The 18684-nt window shown below is 40.0% G+C and overlaps 1 protein-coding gene across 9 annotated transcripts in view; it reads left to right on the plus strand.

Annotated features, from left to right (window-relative positions):
- ARMC10 (armadillo repeat containing 10) overlaps window positions 1-3776 on the plus strand; it is a 46958-nt gene extending 43182 nt beyond the window's left edge. For all 9 annotated transcript variants that reach the window (XM_075491433.1, XM_075491425.1, XM_075491466.1 and 6 more), the window contains exon 7: window positions 3765-3776. The gene's annotated coding sequence lies outside the window, so the exon portion shown is untranslated. The remainder of the gene's footprint in view (window positions 1-3764) is intronic.
- The last annotated feature ends 14908 nt before the right edge of the window (window positions 3777-18684 follow it).

Genomic DNA, 18684 nt, shown 5'->3' on the forward strand with positions numbered 1-18684 from the left:
TAAATTTGTGCAAGCCATTAGGTAAGTGCCTCCAGGCTGGTAGTAACTGATTACCAGCAGTAGCGGGTTTGGGATGCTCATCTTCCACTTCAGCTGAGTATCTCCTGCTAGGCAGATCTGCCTCTACATGTCATTTGGAAGTAGTTTGTATGTCACCAGTGCTGCAAAAGCCACAGTTCAGGAGGCTCTGCTTTAGTAAATGCATTTTGTCTGTACTACAAATATAGATGTCAACATTTGGAGGCTGTAAGTAAAGACAACTGGTGTCTGTGAAGCGTGCAGTTTTCAATTTGAAAGGGAAACATCTCTTTTCTGGTATAACAACTGGTGAAGAATTATGGTTGTTCAAGTAATTTCTGACACTGCTAGAAGTCTATATCAGCACCTATTACCTGCTCTGCCACGCCAGTGTGCACAACATGAGAAAATTCAACTTCAGAGGTGTTCTTCAACAGAACCAGAATTTTAAATTAGTTTCCTGTTTCAGTATTCCCATGAGACCGCAACTAAGATCTCAGTCTAGTCCTGCTGCTTGGTAGGTTTTGATCTTTCAATGTCTTATGCACACAAACGCATTTAAACTGAGGAAAAGTCCCAGTGGTGCATCTGTGCTCACGTAGTTGTGTAAACCCAGAACAGAGATCTCTCTGACTCTTAATACACTCCAGACGTGCTAATATGCTTAGAGGACTGACGTTAGGATCCTGCAGAAGTTGGAGGCCAGAAGTTACTAACAGATGGGAAGGTTCCAGCCATCTGTGCATGAGGTAAGAGTTTTTTGCTTGGCACCTAGTCCTAAGAAAGGGAGTTTTAATAATTTTATTTTCTTCAGTGGCATGCATTCCTGCAATGGATTCAGTAGCATTTTTACTACTTGGACTGGCCCTACGTATTGTCCACTATATATGGAAATGAAAAAGATTTGAGAGCTTCTTTGTACTGCAGAGAGGCACAGATACGGAGGAATAGCAAAGCGGGGTTATTTTGGGGTCAGTGCATTTTATTTTCTCACAGTGAAATTTAACAGCTGAAACAGAACCCTTTTTTGTTGAAGAAGTTTTGGGGGTATACCATTTCATTAACCATTTGGAAGGATAAGTTCCTTAACGTAGCTTAATCTGCTTAATGCAACAACCTATATCTTAATTAGAATCACACAGTTAGTATTTCATTAATTGTATCCACGGTGGTGTCTTTCCCTTGGAGATAGTGTATGCATTAATCATGGTCAGGACAGCTCAACTAACTTGATTATAAAACTTCTCTTGATGACGGGTTTAACCTTCTATGCAACCAAAGTTTACCAGTATTTTGTTTAGATCTCTATAGAATTAATGTCTTTTTCACAAAGTTTAATTTAGTCGGTTGACATAAGCTGTGTCAGAGCAAGACACTCACTGTCTTGGGCAGTAACTGAAGACAATCTATAGTAGGAAAAAGTAAAAATTCTGATAGTTAAAATTTGTATAGCTTTATAACTGAGCTGTTTTAACTTGATTGAAAATCCTCCTAGATAACAAAATAAAAAATGTTGTACCATCTCTCACTCCATCTTAGAATATCAAATCACAGTCCAAAATCCCTTTAGGCTTAGTCTTGCTACATACTAGGCAATGTTTACTCTTATAGTGCAGATGCCGTTTATCACAGCAAAAAAGCACACTTGCTGTAACAGTTTGTGCTGGATCTCTGAGTGAAATAAGCTATCTTAGCAAAGAAGTTTTTCACCACTCTAATGTTAGCTGTACTGAAGTTTTTACTAGCGTAGAAATTTTGCATCGAAAGAAATTCTACTAGGCTAGTAAAAGCCTTTCTGGCAAAACTGGCCCATATCGGGACACAATCAAAAAGCCTAACCTACCCTTCTAATTACAGTGTTGAGAGGAAACCACCCTTATGGTATCCACACTGTTTTGGAGAGAAATTAAGGGAGAAAAGTTATTTAGCAACTGTTGCAGGCAGAGGCAAGCAGAGTTTGAAATCATGTTGTATGTTAAGTTACCCTGTGAAAGAGGGTTACGCAACCAGCTAATATGTTTATATATATATAGGTACAAAATGCTTCACAGTGATGTTTAATCAAAACATTAAATTGCCTTAGTTACAAAATTGATATATAATCAATATACAATACTTAATGAAATTACTGTAAATGTCATGTTTACCATTACAAATCCAAACCTCTTACATGATAAAGAATTTGACAATCTTTGGGACTACAGAGAAGGAACTTATGAACCACAGTTAAAACTAAACAACATGTGCTTCTAAAGATTATGTGAAATACTCTCTGATGCCTAGCTGGTATCTCTTTAACTTCTACTTAGGGGACAAAACTGGGGGAGGCAATAAACTGGAACCATAACAGAGACATTTAGGCTGTGTTATACCAGTAATGGGCCAGGAGTATTCTCCAGCCCTGACACCAAATTGTACAATGTGTGTATTTTCATACAGATAAACCTTCTCAGCCCTGAAGAGCAGGTGGCTGCATCAAAATTGCTGTTGAAAGTCTTCCCTGGCCCACACTAATCCCTGAAGCATGCTTGGGCACCCTCTGGCAGAACGCTAGTTGGCATGAGCCAAAACTCAGGTAGCAACTTTGCTAGTGATTTAATGGTTATTAAAGTGTGGCAAGGTCCAGGCCCATGCTGCAGTTTACTGGAACACATCTAGCCTTAGACAACACCTGATTTTGAGATTAAAGCATGTACGTCAGGGGAAATTAAAATTATCACATTTGTTTCCAAAATTGGTGAAGCTTGGCAGTGTCATTGTGAACAAGCACTACCATGAGGTGATGCTGTTACAGTCAGTACCTGATAATGTATTGCAATATTGCATAACATTTTGCAAAATGACTATCACTAAAATTTATTTAGGAAATTCAATTACAGTGTCTAAAAGGCCTGATCAGATCCAGATTCCTTTGTGAGTGGCAATGTGCAGAAAGAAAAATCCCTACCCTTTTGCAATTGAATTTGTAATTTGGCACAGGATACAGAAACAGGTTTAATAAACAGGAAGAAGTCTGGATGTATAAAGGAGAAAAAATAATAATATGTAGGGTAGGTCCTAACATGGTTAGGTTGTTATGAGTGCCTTGACTTTTAATTGTGAATTAGAAATTGTAGAACATCGTGCTGCTTTCATTGCAGGCAAGATGATGACAAACTGTTTCTTTGTGTCTAAATGCATCACTGAAAAGTGTCTCTCTAACAATCATTTTAGACATACACTAAAATGGATTGTTTGTGACTACCCTTTATTTAAGGGAGAATTTCTTACACATAGTGCCATGGCTTGGATGTGAATGTTGGCGGTTGCTAAGATTTTAACTATACCCTCTAGTTTAATTTGTGATATGACCAGATCACTGTCTGTATATGTAATGAACCTTATTCTCATGCCATTTACATCTCTGTGGTTTCATTTATTGTGTCTCTAAGAAGTATTTGGCCCTAGCTCTGTGCTTTTATTCACCACAGAGCAAGCGGGTTACTGTGAGGCAGATATGTGTCATCGGACAACCCCAATGCTGGGTCTCAGCGGGTCTTTAAGATGGTCTGGCTGCCTTCATGGCTGTGAATGTAACCCTTCGGCAGGGAGTGCCCGTTGTGAGTCCTCTGGAATGTGGGAGGAAATTCATCCTGCCAAGACACAGCTTGCTTGTTTGGCATACAGTCAGCCTGTGTCCTGGTTTTGGCTGGGACAGAGTTAATTTTCTTCCTAGTAGCTGGTATAGTGCTGTGTTTTGGATTTAGTATGAGAATAATGTTGATAACACACTGATGTTTTAGTTGTTGCTGAGCAGTGCTTATACCAGTCAAGGACTTTTTGGCATCCCAGGTGCACAAGAAGCTGGGAGGGGACACAGCCGGGACAGCTGACCCAAACTGGCCAAAGGGCTATTCCGTACCATATGGTGTCATGCTCTGTATATAAACCGGGGGGAGTTGGCTGGGGGGCAGCGATCGCTGCTGGGGGAATGGCTGGGCATTGTTCAGTGGGTGGTGACCAATTGCATTGTGCATCACTTGTTTTGTACATTCTATTATTGTTGTTGTTGTTGTTGTTGTTATTTTCTCTTCCTCTGCTGTCCTATTAAACTGTCTTTATCTCAGCCTATGTGTTTTACTTTTTTTCCCGATTCTCTCCCCCATCCCACCAGCGGGGGGGAGGGCGAGCAAGCGGCTGTGTGGTGCTTAGTTGCCAACTGGGATTAAACCACAACAGCCTGCAAAATGAGAGGGCTACTGCACTGGCAGTACTACAAAGTGCTCAGAGAGGGACAAGATGCAAGTGTGTAGAAAGGGAAGGAGGCATGGTGTGAGAGTATAGAAGAATATACTCTTAAGTACTTCACGGTGGAAATATGCTGGCTGGGGATGTTCCAGGCTGCGTACATCTGCAGAAGGAGTATCTAGACTGTCTGAAGAGGATGCTGAAAGGGTGCACAGGGCTGAATTTTCACCAGCAGTGTCCCAAATAGGTTCCTCTCAGGATGATTTTGGGGGTGCACCAATACAGTGATGAGCTGATCATGGGAGTGTGACAGGTCAGTTCAACTATTTATATTACATGCTTTATAGGAGCTGTCTATAAAGCTGCAGAGTGTTAAAACTGTCTCTTCCTTCTCATGTTTGAACATAAGACCTTTGACGTCTTACAGACGGACAATGTTGGAGGTTCACAGATGTTTATTTCCTGCTGAACAGTGACATACCCATTCGGAGATCCTAGGATTGGAACAACTTCTTTGAATTCACTGTCTGTTTCATTTTTGAGTTTAAAGTCAGTGTAATACCTCTGACAACAATGCAGAATAAAACCAGTGATGGTCATAGAAGAACTGGAGCCACTGTTTACTCCTATACTTTCAGAACACATATGGAAAGACAATGCCACATAGAAACATGCAATCACATATAAATAGGCTCTTTCAGGAAGAATGAAACTAAGCAAGCTTGGTGTCCTGACCATTTTTATTCACTGTTCTGTAGTTTCACCCTCCCAGTGCAACAATTCAAGACCACTTCTCTCCATGCCTTCCATGACATGTTTAGGCAAGAGACAGCGTGTGCTGTGGTTAATCCAGTTAGTCATATGTGCAGGCAGACTGGCCAGCAAGCGCATGTGTCCACTGCCAAGTGGCTCATGCTAAGATAATACATGCTGCCGTGTTCTACCTACTTTTCCCGTACTTGGGCAACTAATTTGAGTCTCCTTCCTATATCCAGATACTGGTGTTAAAGAAAATTATAGGAACTTAATTACTTTGGGCTGTATCAGGCTTACTTCAGGGGTGTACTATTACATGCTCTTGACTAACCAGAACAGATGCCTTTGGAGCATCATTTAGATCCCATCAAACACAAATTTTTAATGTTTACTTTCTCTGGAAACCAGGCTGCAGGGAAAAGAACAGATGCATACCCAGGTTTCTTCACAGTGTGAACTGGGAGGTAGCTGAGTTGTCCACCTTTACTAAGTAACCAGGGAATGCTCTAAGATTTCCTAATCCACAGAAAGACCTTGAAATTTCTTTCCTTCTTTCAAATATCATTGAAATTGGCCAATTAGTTTGACAGAAAGGCACAGAGCATGGTTTTGTAAGAAACCTAGTTAAAATTAGATAATGCCAGTGGTATTGTAACCAAGAGCTTCTGCATAATTTCAAATAAGTTAGTTTTTAGATTACAATGAAAAATATATTGTGAAATGGAAAACAAGAAGAAATAATGACTTTTTAAATCATATAAAGTTCCTATAGGGAAATAGTCACGAATAAGAAAGAAGGTGTATAACGATGAGGTAAGTCAGAGCTTCCTTGTGATTGCTTGTAATATTCAGAATGATGGACCATCCTTTTTTTTGCCTGCACACACTGTTTTTGTAGCTTTATTATACAAGCATCATAGAAATACAGGGCTAGAAGGGGCTTCAAGAAATCCCATAGTCCAAACCACTACATTCAGTGAGGATCTTTCATAATTGGAGTATTATTGTAACTGTCGGCACCCCACGCAGGCATGCTATGTGCTACATGAAGCTGCTTTCAGCTGCTAAGCTGCTGCTCTGGCACTAATGGAAACTGCTGGGTTCCCAGGCTGACCTCAGTATGCTGCTACTGCCCTCCTGAAATGAGTCTGAAACCTCTTCATCCACAGCTCCCGGAGGGAGAGGGAAAGGAAATCCGCTTTGTTTTTAACAGCTGGCACTGAATAGAGGAGAGAGTTATAAATAAATGGAAGTAAAGAATGAGGGCATGTGACTAAAGCCATGAAGGTCACTTTTTGGTATGCCAATAGATGAGCAATGCTCCGAGTGGTATTTGACAAAATGTCACTCTGAATGTGTAGACACGATGATGATGTCAAAAGAGGCTCATCTGAATTGGGATTCAGGAGGATCCTCTATTTAAATCCTGTCTGAGAGACTGACAAGCTACATGACCTTCTAGAATATACTGAGCTCCATGGGTCAAATTGATCCTCGCTGCAACTAAATTGACTACAATGGAATTATTCTGGGTGTGAACTTGATTTCTCAGACATCAGTCAACACAGCTGGTTCACTGAATAAGTGAAAGAAAGCAAGCATAGATGGCACTGGAAAACAGATGCATCTGAACCGAGTCTTCATTTTGGCAAAACTAGAGCAGAACTGCACAATTGTTACTGAAAATGCATAAATAATTGTTGATGGTGGTTTACTGATGATGTAAACTGTATGAAAGTAACAAAGATTTTTTTCAAGGTAATTATTAGTGTCATGGTCTTTTTCAAAGGGGATGTAATTATCATGTATGTTATTTATAACTTGGGAAGTGACTGATGCTTCTTTAAGTATTCTGGTATCAATAGTTTTTTCTGCAAAAAAATAATGATAAATGACTCAAGCATACAGCACAATGCTTCACAGTGGTAAGCTTCTTCCATAGAAGATGCTTTTGGAGTCAGATAACAAACTAATGGTGTTAATTAATAAAGATCATTGTTATTAAAAGTACTTAAACAATGTAAACAGAGGATAAAACTACCTCTAAAATGGAAAAAAAAAAAGATTGCTTCTAATCTTCCTGCTTCCTGGGATGGAAGCTTTTAGAAAACACAACTTTTATGGATTTTGGGGTAGAAAAAGAACAAGTGACTTGCTCCTTTGTAGCAAATTAAGTGAGGGACTGGTGTTCTCTTACTGATGTTGAACTCCGCTATTTATGTTTAATCACAGAAGTACTGGAAATTTCCAGCGGGATTTCCCCTAGTTTCACTAGGACCTCTATAAAGGTAGGAGTAAGTTTCTTTAGAGTTGAAATGAAGAAGTTCGATCGTGAGCATGTTTGCAAGCCTAGCTGAAAGGACACCAAATCTTGGTGTCTGTGTACCTGTGTCACTAGGAGAACTTCGGGGAGTTTAGGAAGTCAGTGTAAAAAGACCTAGACAAAACGATGGTTTACAGAGCAATTGTAAGAGACGTTCTCCAGCACAGATAAAGCTAAACAAAGGGTTCTTCTCTTATCCCTGCCATTCCTGTCATTTAAACAAAACGAGCAGTTACAAATCAAAGGGTTCTTTTATCCCAGCTGCTCACATGTTTTAAGTTAAAAAAGTATTTACAAAACACAAAATAGAACAACCTTAAAAATAATTTTCCAGTTTCATGTATGCTGTACTGTTCTTCTACCAGAGACACCCTAATTCTAGATAAAACAAGACTGAGATGTAACAAGTAGGAAAAAAAAACTTGGCATAATTTAGGAAAACTTGGAGAGATGACACTGGTACATTTTTTCCTCCTTTTTCATGCCAATTTAGTAATGAGGACAATGGAGTTGCTTCTCTAGACATGATTAAAAAAAAGATCTGAAAGGGTTTTCCAGTTCACCCTCTTGCTTCAGAGCAGAATCCACTCTATCTAATCAGCTCCTGAGAGGTATTTGTTCAACCTGACCTTGAAAATTTGCAGTTATGCTGATTCTTCAGACCTCTCCACAGTGAGATACTGCATAACGTTCCTTACAGTTCAAAAGCTTTTTGTAAAATATAACTTAAATCTTCAAGTTGCCGTTTAAGGCTATTACTTCTTGCCGTATCAGTAGACATGAAGAACAGCTTGTATCTCTGCAATACTTTTATGTGTTTGAGAACTGATATCATATCTTCCCTCAATCCTCTCATTGCTAGACTAAACAAATGAATTCTTTCAATCTTACCTCATGGGTCACATTTTCTATACCTCTGAAAATTACATAGCTCTACTGTGGTTTCTTTATTGGTCTTTCTTCAAGTGAGGTGCCCAAAAATGGATGTTGTACTCCAGCTGAGGTCTTATCAGTGCTGATTGGAACAGAACTTTGCTTCATGTGTCTTTTATAGAGCTGTTTATACACCCCTGTGTGAAGTCTGCTTATTTTACAACAGTATCACAGCACTGGCTTGTTTAGTTTATGATGCAATACTACTCCTAGATGCTTTTCTGAGGGGCATACTGCTTGCCAATAACACTCCATCACCTTCCTGTGCAGCTGATTATTCTTAAAAATAATACCTTACATCCCTCCATCTTGAACAACATCCTGTTTTTTCAGACCATTTCTCTGGTTTGTTACCACTGTTTATTCTGGTATTTATCCTATGACATGATGTACATGTGCACTCACACCACTTAGGCCACTGCATTAAGACCACGTGAATGATTCACTTTCCTGTCTCCTGAGGAAAGGCCATGCACCCCTCATGAAGGAAGGTGTCATGGGGCAGAACTAGCACAATTTATGCATGCCATGACTACTCCCTGCCCACTTCGGCATGGCCCTCAGGAGAAGACAAAAGGGAATGGGGCAAGAGATGGGGGAATTTTCAAGGAAAATTGAATCTGGTCCCTAGATAGACAGAGCCAGAGTATTTCCTTAGCTAGCTGTGCATGCTTCCTGCAAGACCAGGTTAAGAGCCTTATCATAGTCAACATATGAAGCACCCGTTGCTTCTCCTTAATCTGCAAGGCCTATGTCCCAGTTCTGGAATGTTGCTTTTAATAATTTTTTTTTTTTTCCATAAAACCACATTACCTGTTACTTATCACCATAGGATTACAGGATAATTTCGTTTGAAAAGGACCTCAGGAGGTCTCTAGTCCAACTTCCTGCTAAAAGCAGGGTCAGCTATGAGTTCAGATCAGACTTTATCCTGTTGGATTTTGAAAACCTGCAAGAGTGTAGACTTCACAAGCTCTCTGGGCAACCAGTTCCATGGACTGACTGCCTCGTGGTGAAAATGTTTTCCCTTAAATCCAGTTTGAACCTCTCTTATTTCAACTTATGCCCATCGTCTGTCATCCTCCCACCATATAGCACTTCAAAGAGCCTGGCTCCATCTTCTTCATAATCTCCTCTTTGCTATTGTATAGATGCTCAGGAATACTTTATTTTTTCTATTATTTGGCAAAAGGAACTAAAAGGCAAGGAACTAAAAGGCAAAGAACTGCCTTTCCTGAATTCCCGAGTTTTGGATTCTGCCTTTTTTCCATTTGTATGCTTGACCATTTCCTTTCTTATTTAACTTACACATTCCTTATTTAGAGAGGGAATGAAGCAGTTACTTCTGAGAACAAGTAGAGAATGGTTAAGGGACTTATATCAGGCTGACACAATTTAGAACATTTAATTTATCTAAGATGTCTTTATCTGTTCTTTCCCTTTTGTATTGGGAAGTCTTATTCTCTTCTGTAACTTACAAATCAAAGCAAGGCATCAACACAAGCATTTGCAGAAGTCAAAGCAAGGAGGTAAAAGACATTAGGAAACACTTATTTACCGAAAGGGTAGTCAAACACTGGAACAGGCTGCCTAGGGAGGTGGTCAATGCCCCAAGCCTGTCACTCTTTAAGAGGCATTTGGACAATGCCCTTAATAACATGCTTCAACTTTTAGTCAGCCCTGAAGTGGTCAGGCAGTTGGACTACATGATTGTTGTAGGTCCCTTGCAACTGAACCATTCCATTCCATTCCATTCCATTCCATTCCATTCCATTCCATTCCATGTTCTGCTTGTGAGTGTCAGTCACCATTTTGTGCAAGTCAAGTCGTCTGTTTAAAGACAGGTACTCTGAATTAAATCAGAGTGTCTCACTGACTGTGCTGAACTTTGATTCAGGCCTTTAGAGTCTTTGCCTGTGAAGATCAGCTAGCAAATTTTAACTACGCACATAGTTCCTGGTGCTTTATTGCAAACTGTGTAGATGGGTTTTCCTTATTCAAATATACATGATTTGGGGTAGATTTTAAGTAGGCAGAGAGAGTCAATCCACACATTTCTGAGAAATGTATGAGGACCTTACATGGATGAAATAAAAATTGCATGTAAATGCCACATATTCTTTCTTTTATTTATCCAGAGGCTGCTGAAAACTTTGAAAAATAGTAAAAAAGAATAGTTTCAAGAAGCTTTGGAGAGTTTAGAGTTTCTCAATAAATCTCTTGTGATCAACTTATATGTATAATTATACTAAAAATTCGTCCTAATGCTTAACTTGTAATTCAAAAAGAAAAGATTGAGATGTAAATAATTTCACTAGTAGAAAGCCAAGACTAGAAAATATGGGTTATCATAGCAAAAAAAAAAAAAAGAAAAACGTGGGAAAGTCAAAAGAAATAGCTGTGAGATTTGTGCACTGTGCAGCTGGCAGTAAGTTCTGAAGCTTTCTGGTTTTATTTTTTATACCTGATTTGGGAAAAATGTTTCAGGATAAAATAAATACATTACATAGTACAAAAAGTAGATCTGCCAGCATTAATAGACTAGCAGGATGACTGATAGCCATAGTCAGAAACACATGAGATTATGGCTAATGCTTGAAGTAGTGGAGCCACTATGCAATACCATCAATGCAATAACTGCAACCAGCTAGAGAGTAACTGCCCATCCCCTCATTCTGTTGAATCTACTTAGTAGTAGTGGCTTGGATTCCTATTCCAAACCTTCTTTCGTTTGACATACTACAGCTCATCTGCTATGAAGGCCATGTCGTGTTTGAAATTGCCTCTTAGGCACATCTCTTGAGCCTCTCATATTAACCCAGTTCTTCCTTATATACTTAGTTAAATGGGATTTTAAAAGAAAAAAATATAGATTCCAGATTCTCATGCCTCCCAGTTGGTATATGAAGTTCCAAAGGCAAATGTGGAAGCAAATATGTTTAAGGCATATTGGATCTTCATGCATGTGCATCAATTTGAATGTGTTCTGGGCAATTCAAACATACTCCTTGCCTACAGACCAACTCATTAACGTGTTTGCACTGAAATTCTTGCATTGCAAACCTGATGATTTTCTGAGCATGCGTGACTCGAGTTGCATGGCTTTTGTGAAGGAGAAGCATCACAGTGCACATCAAATACAGAGAAGACCTGTGCATGCACAATATCTTGCATTAGTAGATGTTTGGCAGCCTGCTTGGAGTTACTGCTCTGCACTAGCTGCCAAACATCTGGAAGTTAGTAGAAAAATGTAGAAAAGTGGGAGAGAAGAAAATGACCAGCAAAAGCAGCTGTCTCCCACAAAAAAAAAAAAAAAAAGGTAGGTCTGGCACTCTGGGCTATAATAGGATTTGAGAAAGGCATCAATCTGGGACACGGAGCACAGTGGGTTTGAGAAGCTCCAGAAATTGTTTCCTTCAGAGAACTACAAAAAAAGGCCAGTGAATTTGAAATCAGTCTGAAAAAAGATCTTTAGTGATATGCACTGCTAAACTCAGTGCAATCAGATTGTTAACTTGAAACGTAAAAGTTTAAATATCAACTTTAGCAAGTTAGCTGCTTATGTGAACAGAATTATCCAACCAATGGTATCCCACATTCCCAAACCACTCCTGCTGGCTTCTCAGGTTGTAAAATCCCCAACTTTCTCTTTGCCAGCCATCTGTCAACACTCCTAGCCTTTCCCTTGATAACTTCCACAGTATGGTTATTCATTGCACAAAAATCAGCACAAAATACAGTTGCTATAGAGTCTTGCACCCTGAATATGTGCAAGCATCAAAAAGTAAACTTATTTTAATATAAAGATATGTATATATAAAAATATATATAAATAACACAAGGAATACTCAAGTGATTGCTTTATTTGTATTTAATTAATGACAAGAACTCAGTATTTAAATTTACGTAAAGATGCTGCAGAATTTCCAGCCTGTTGCATTAAAATGCTGGAGGCCCTCACAGAATATAAATTCAACTTGTGGTGCCCTTGAGTAAATGCATTTATAATCTGTGTAATATCCTCTAATAAGTTACTAAAATATATGGATCTGATCTTTAGATAAGGCAAGCCCGGGATGAGCTACTAGCCTGAAGCTCAGGATAAGATTTGTTTTGCCTGAAGGTAGCTGCCTAGAAGTTGGGTAACTTTAGTCTGCTGAATTAGTCATTCGTTCATCTGCATCTACTGGGAGAGAGAAGTACCATGAGGAGACACTTATTAGTAATCATCCTAAGAGAGGTGTCCAGAGTACAATGGATAACCCACATTTTGGAGGTGCCTGTTTCCCTCCACTGACTACTAAGAGAGCGTAGAGAACTAGTTTTATACAGCTGAAGTTAAGTGTGATGAGTGATACCACCTTAATGCCTTGAGTGCAGGGCAGGCCTACAGCATCGGAGATGTGCCAGGATGTGAATTTGGCCAGTCTGCGATAGCATCATGGACCCTGAAGAGTCTACACCACCATGCAATCAGTCCAGGCTATAAAACCAACTAAGAAGCTGGATAGAGCTATAAAGCCGAATGCTTATATACATTGCTTCCACAGTTAAACTGCAACAGGGAACCGTGGTAGCTAAACAAAAACTGCCCTGGATCAATGACTATTTTGGGTAAGTCTATACTCACACTGTATTAATATCTGTGTAAAACTACATGGTCTGTAGTTTGTGTTTGCTAATGCTTACTTAAGCATTACTGAGATTATAGGGATTAGAGATTGAGAAAACAGGGTTTAAGAGAGGCAATAAAAGAGAAAACTCAGTTCTCTGGATATTAGAATAGCATGTAACTGTGCATTTACTATATTATAAGCTGTGATGAGTAGCATTAACAGCATTTTTGTGTAACGGAAAATCTACTCTCCTTCTATAGATTGTTAAGAAAAGCTGCTCACAGCATTGCTACCTGAACGATGTCTGAACAGAGGAAGAATGAATCACAGAATCAAAGAATGGTGGCTGTCTTGGCTGCCTGATCAGATACCAAATTCTAATATTTTCAGTACTTGCATTAATTTCAATTTTCACTAACTGTGTTAATTTCTATTGAATTATACTAGAGACTTGGGTGACCTTTTAATTCTTTTCTGGAGAAAATATTTTGCTAAAGTGACCTTTTCGTAAAATGAACAAAAAGTTGAAATAAATGTTGGAGTTTTAGGAACTCATCCACCATCAAATCAGAATAATGATATAAAACAATGCACCTGTATGTAGTTATAATCAAAGGAAGGTACAGAGATGACACTCGTATAGAATGCCAACAAAAGCAATAAAAAAGGACTAATTTCTAAGATCCTTGTTCTGTAGTGAGCCTGCTAAAAGGCAAGGAGAAACTTATCTGTTTTGCTAAATCAGAGGAACTTACCCACAGGAATTTCCTATTGAGTTACTGCATCTTCTTGAAAAAGTGGTGTTATGAACTATCCAAACACCTTCCATTTATCTTTCTGATAAAAGCCTTCAGAAGTCAGGTAGTAAGTTGTTTGGTACTTACCGACAGGTCCCTCTCTCTTATTTCAGTGCACAAATACCTATGAGAAAAAGAGCTGCATGCAGACAGAATACTATAATATTCCCTGAAGAAAGTTTTTAATCAGCAGCTTCAAAAGAGTGCACTGTTAATGAGCAACTGAAATGTTATAAATTCAGCCAACAGCTTTCATGTTTAATTTAGACAGTCTTCCTTGCAGCTTGAGAGTACAAAAGACCAGTGTCAGTGGCCTGTAGGCCTTTGCTGCCCAGTGATTAACCATGGGAAAGAAAAGCTATTTGCAATTTAATTAGCTGGAGAATAACCTATAGGTAATACTGATAAAAATAATCAGCTAGATGCCAGTGAGCAGCTGGCATGAAAATCGGACAACATAATGTCCATAAAGTTTGATTTGTATTCTCAAAACAGCTTTATTCACAAAAAAACACTCCTCTGCAAAAAAATATAATTTCTTGAGCCCATGTTTGTAGGCTCATTTGAATTCTGCATGCTTGGCTAAGCTAAAGCCAATTCCTGGCAGCAGGATTTTGGCATATTCATTAACTGCAATACTATATCATTGCTTTAAAAACATAGTGGATTGTAAATAAACAGCGAACACGATGACTCTACAAAAAGCCAAGATGACTCTACAAAAAGCCAACACAGCACTAAACAGTAGTTTAGCTGAAGGCAATTTCAAATTTTAATGCCTTTACTGTGTGCTGGTTTCAGCAATTTTGAAGGTCTTTTTCCTGAGTAGTGCTCTTCTGACGCTCAGTTGCTGTGGCCTCTTGTCTGGGGTTGAATCAACCTGTAATTCAGGATAGCTCTTCCAGACTGCTTCTATAGTGACCTGATCATGATAGTGTGTCTTGCTCATATGGACTTTTTCTGTATTTCAGAAGAAATATTTTATCTATACAATTGAAAGAAAAGCCTTTCAATGTGACCATGCTTTCTTTGCTCGTATCAAGACTGTCATTCTAGTTCAGAGTTACAGCAGTGCTGGTTTCAAAGTATTGTGTTCAGCCCCTATGTTGGCACATGGTTACATATGCATCAGGTATGTACATGCAGATTTCTGATTTATATCACTTTCACTGCTACTACATGGAATTGTTTTGTAAAGTAGAAATACTACTCTAGAAGCAGCCAGCTAGATCTATGCGTGCTGGAACCAGCTGAATCTTTTTTTTCATATTGGGTATTTGTAGAGTCTCTTCCCGTGTGTGCGAGCTGATACCGCAGCCTTCTCCTCAGCTGGCGGTTCCTGGCTGCTCATTTTCATGAGACATAGGAATGGCCTTATCTTTGAGATCTCTGTGTCAAGTTTGGTTGATATTGTACGGTAATGAGCATGGAAACCTCTTTTCCTCAGAAAACCAGTTGGAATTGTGTAATTCAGACTGTATATTGCTACTGGTTTTGGTAGAGTTCCTGACAAGTTTGAAGGGTAAAGTCTGCACTTCATAAGGCTCCGTGGCATCCTGAACTTGGCAGGCAACTATTTATGTATCATGCTGATGACTGCAGGATAAATGACAAGGACATCGTTTATATAGAACTCCCCTCTGCTAATCCTGGCCCTTCTACTTCATTGTTGCTTGAGACTGGACGCATAAGAACTATGAAGAAAGGTCTCGTTTTCTCTGTCTGGAAGCTTCAGATAATACTGTTTACCTAAACCAGAGGGATATTGTGAGCATTCATTGTTATAATAGTCCATTTCTAAATAATCTCATTGTAAGAAGAGATTGTTAAAACCATTTAAAAAGTAGCGTTTTGTAAGAGTTTAGTGGTGCTTGTTTATATATTCAGCTTGTACTGTTAGAACACCAGTATTTGTTTTATTTTATTGCTTTTTTAGCTGAATGATAACATTTCTTGATTTAAAGTTGCATCTCTCTAATGACCTTTGCTGGATGCTGAATTTTAGATTGCATTTACATATGAGACACTGCTATTTTGTTAAGTAGGAGACATACTATGCGGATAATCAGTTTATCTTAAGCTGTAATTCTATGTCTAGCAAGGATTCAAATTTCTAGGATGGAGGATGGCTAATGGCTTAGTGAAGTCTGGTAAAACATCTTTGAGATAAATCCCAGCATAATGAGATCAGTTAGATCTAACTTAAAATGGAAGAGAAGCTTAATTTTAATTTTCAAATGCACAGTTTGGTGCTTTGCTTTTTTATTTTACAACCTGAGAGAGATATATCTGAAATAAAAAAAAATGCTGGAACTGGATGGATCTTTTGAATATGCATAAACTAAACAGGAGAAACTAAACTAAAAAAAAAAAAAGGAGAAGTAGCTAGCTTCATGTAAGGTTAGATTTTCTATTCCATGGAAACTAATTTGCCTCCAATGTAAATTCTCTGGTGAAAGGATGTGCCTACTTTGCAGCTACAAGATGCTTCTTACGTAGGTTATGTGGGTACTAAAATAGTACAGGCAGCAAAATAACAGTAACAAGAATTTCAATCACAGAGATCTACAGTTACATATGCAATCAAGGGGTTCTTGTCAAATTAGGTAGCATCTGGTTTTTTGGCATTTAAATTTGTATTTTAACTAATGTGTTAACAACAGTTTCCACTTTTATTTTTAAATGTATGCAGTATATCACGCTTTTGTGTTTTACTATTTTCATGCAATTACAGTCCAAATTACAGTTTGACTGTGGTTTGTTGGAGCCTCCCACTGAAAGTACAGGCCCTGCTGCAGGATTAAAGCTGCTGTTCAAGCACACAGCATATGAAGTGGCAGTACAAACTTTTTAGGGCAGTCAGTAGGTTTTCATTCTGCACTGCAAAGGGAATAACAACTTGCCTACGCGCACAAAATATTCCACAAAATCTATGTATTTAAAATACTATGGCTTTTTATGAAATTGCTCCATGTTTTGGAGTCTGAGAAGGTAACTCACAGTGAATAGCGTTCTCAGGCTTTAGCCTCTGAGACAGCTCAGGAGCTTCTAACAACCGTCACTGTCATTTGTGAGTCACGGTAGTTTTGCCACCTTAAATCTGCATGTGACTGATAACATTTCAGGGGGAAAGGAGCACCACTTCTGACAGCTCTTGTGATTCAACTCTGAGTAACAGGATGTTGGCAGATGTAGGAGACAGCTCACACTGAGCAGAAGGATCCTCAATTCCCACCATTTTTGAGACCCAGCGTGGAAGTAGAGCCTAGAGCAAGGGACGGAGCAACTGAGGGCACTCATCAACTCAGCACTGAGCTCCTTTGGAAACTAGCTGTAGCTATTAAAAAGGAAAGCACAGAGGGCACAGAAGGCAGGCGCTGAAGGACCTGGGGAAAAGCCAATACTGCATCTGGGGCCCAAGATCCTCTTCCTTCTGATCATCTGCTGAGAGCCCAGCTTTCTCTCTCTTTTTGGAGCACAGCAAGACAGCAGTGGGGAAGATTTGTAGTATCTGAGGCAGAGGATGTCAGAAGTACTGTGCTACAGTCTGAGGCAGAGCGGAGTTACTGGGTTAGGAAAATAGTCCCAAAAACCAGTGCCTTCCCTCCAGCATATGTAGTACTGATGTTTTTAAAATCGTATTTTGTATTTTAATCGATGTTTTAAAAATTGTGTTTCTTTGTGTTGTGTCACACAACACACCGTGGGACTCAAACAGGTAATAGAATTTCACCTCTGATTTTCCCTCATTTTTGAGGTAATACTTGATTACCCAAGTGAACATCTCCTAACTCCAGGAAAAAAGTAAAAATTTTCCAGGAAGGAAGAATACTCCAGGAAGTAAAAACTGACAGCACTGCTTTCTGCGTGTCTATACCTATTTATCTACAGCCATACACTCCAAGCATGCTCAGGAACGACCTTTGGTACTGAAATGAAGTTGCCTCTGCTGGTACATTGCCAGAACTTTTCCCAGCCCAAATTTGGCTCTCCTCAAGTACCATTACCGCAAGCCTTTCCCAGACCCCAGCAGCTGAGAGTGGCTGTCCCCAGCAGACAGTTTGCACAGGACTGTCCTGGGTTGGGAGCTGAGGGAGTTCACCAGCGTTGGCACGGGCAGTTCCCTGCCAGCTGGCCTCGGCGGAGCATTGAATTTACTGGTGTCAATGAAGCCTTCCTACCCCTAAGAGTCTAGCCTCTTAGATACGTTGCATACATTCAGAATGCTTCTGAAAAGAAGACTTTAGATTATTATCTTGTTTCAGTCTCGGGATTTCTCCAGTGAGGGTGGATCTGTCTCACAGGAAACACAGCGCCCTCGACTAGCAGTGCCGAAACGGCCTATTTCAACGCTGCGTGGAAACACGTGGCCGAAGGAGCCTCAGCAGGTGATAAGCTCTGCCCACAGCAGTTCACAAAGTAACTGAAGAAACGCAGGACTTTGTGGTTACTGAAACTGGCAATAATGGTTTATTGAAAGGGAAACTGGCTTTCCTTAATTGCACTGTTCTGTGGAGCAGCTAGGAGAGCAGGATGATTAAAACCTAGGCCTGTTTTGCAAAGTTTATAATTAGCCAGCTCTGGAATAGTTTGGTTTGACTGCGGTTTGTTGGAGCCTCCCACTGAAAATACAAATTACAGGGGAAGCAGCGGTTTTGTGGGGTATACAAACTTTCCACAGCTCTGATCAGGTACCAGGCCTCGCTCCCACTGCTGGTCCCACACCGCCGAGGCTTGGTCGAGGCCCCGGTGTCCGTGTTTCTTCACGGAAGGCGTTAACCCCCTCGCCGGGCCTCGGGCAGTGGCAGCGCCGTAAGGGGCTCTGAGGAGAGGGGAGATTACCGCACTGCCATGGAGGCTGATTAGGGAAAGGGCAGGTAAAGGCGACGAGGCAGTTTTAACCCGGAGCTGGGTGGTAGCGCCAGGGCTGGGACAGGCCCCACGCCCCGGGTGCCCGAGGCGCACGTGCGGCCCGAGGGGAGCGTCCCGCGGCGGGGACGGGGCGGAGCTACCT

Source organism: Mycteria americana, chromosome 1, assembly GCF_035582795.1.
Source record: "Mycteria americana isolate JAX WOST 10 ecotype Jacksonville Zoo and Gardens chromosome 1, USCA_MyAme_1.0, whole genome shotgun sequence".
NCBI classification, from domain to species: Eukaryota; Metazoa; Chordata; class Aves; order Ciconiiformes; family Ciconiidae; genus Mycteria; species Mycteria americana.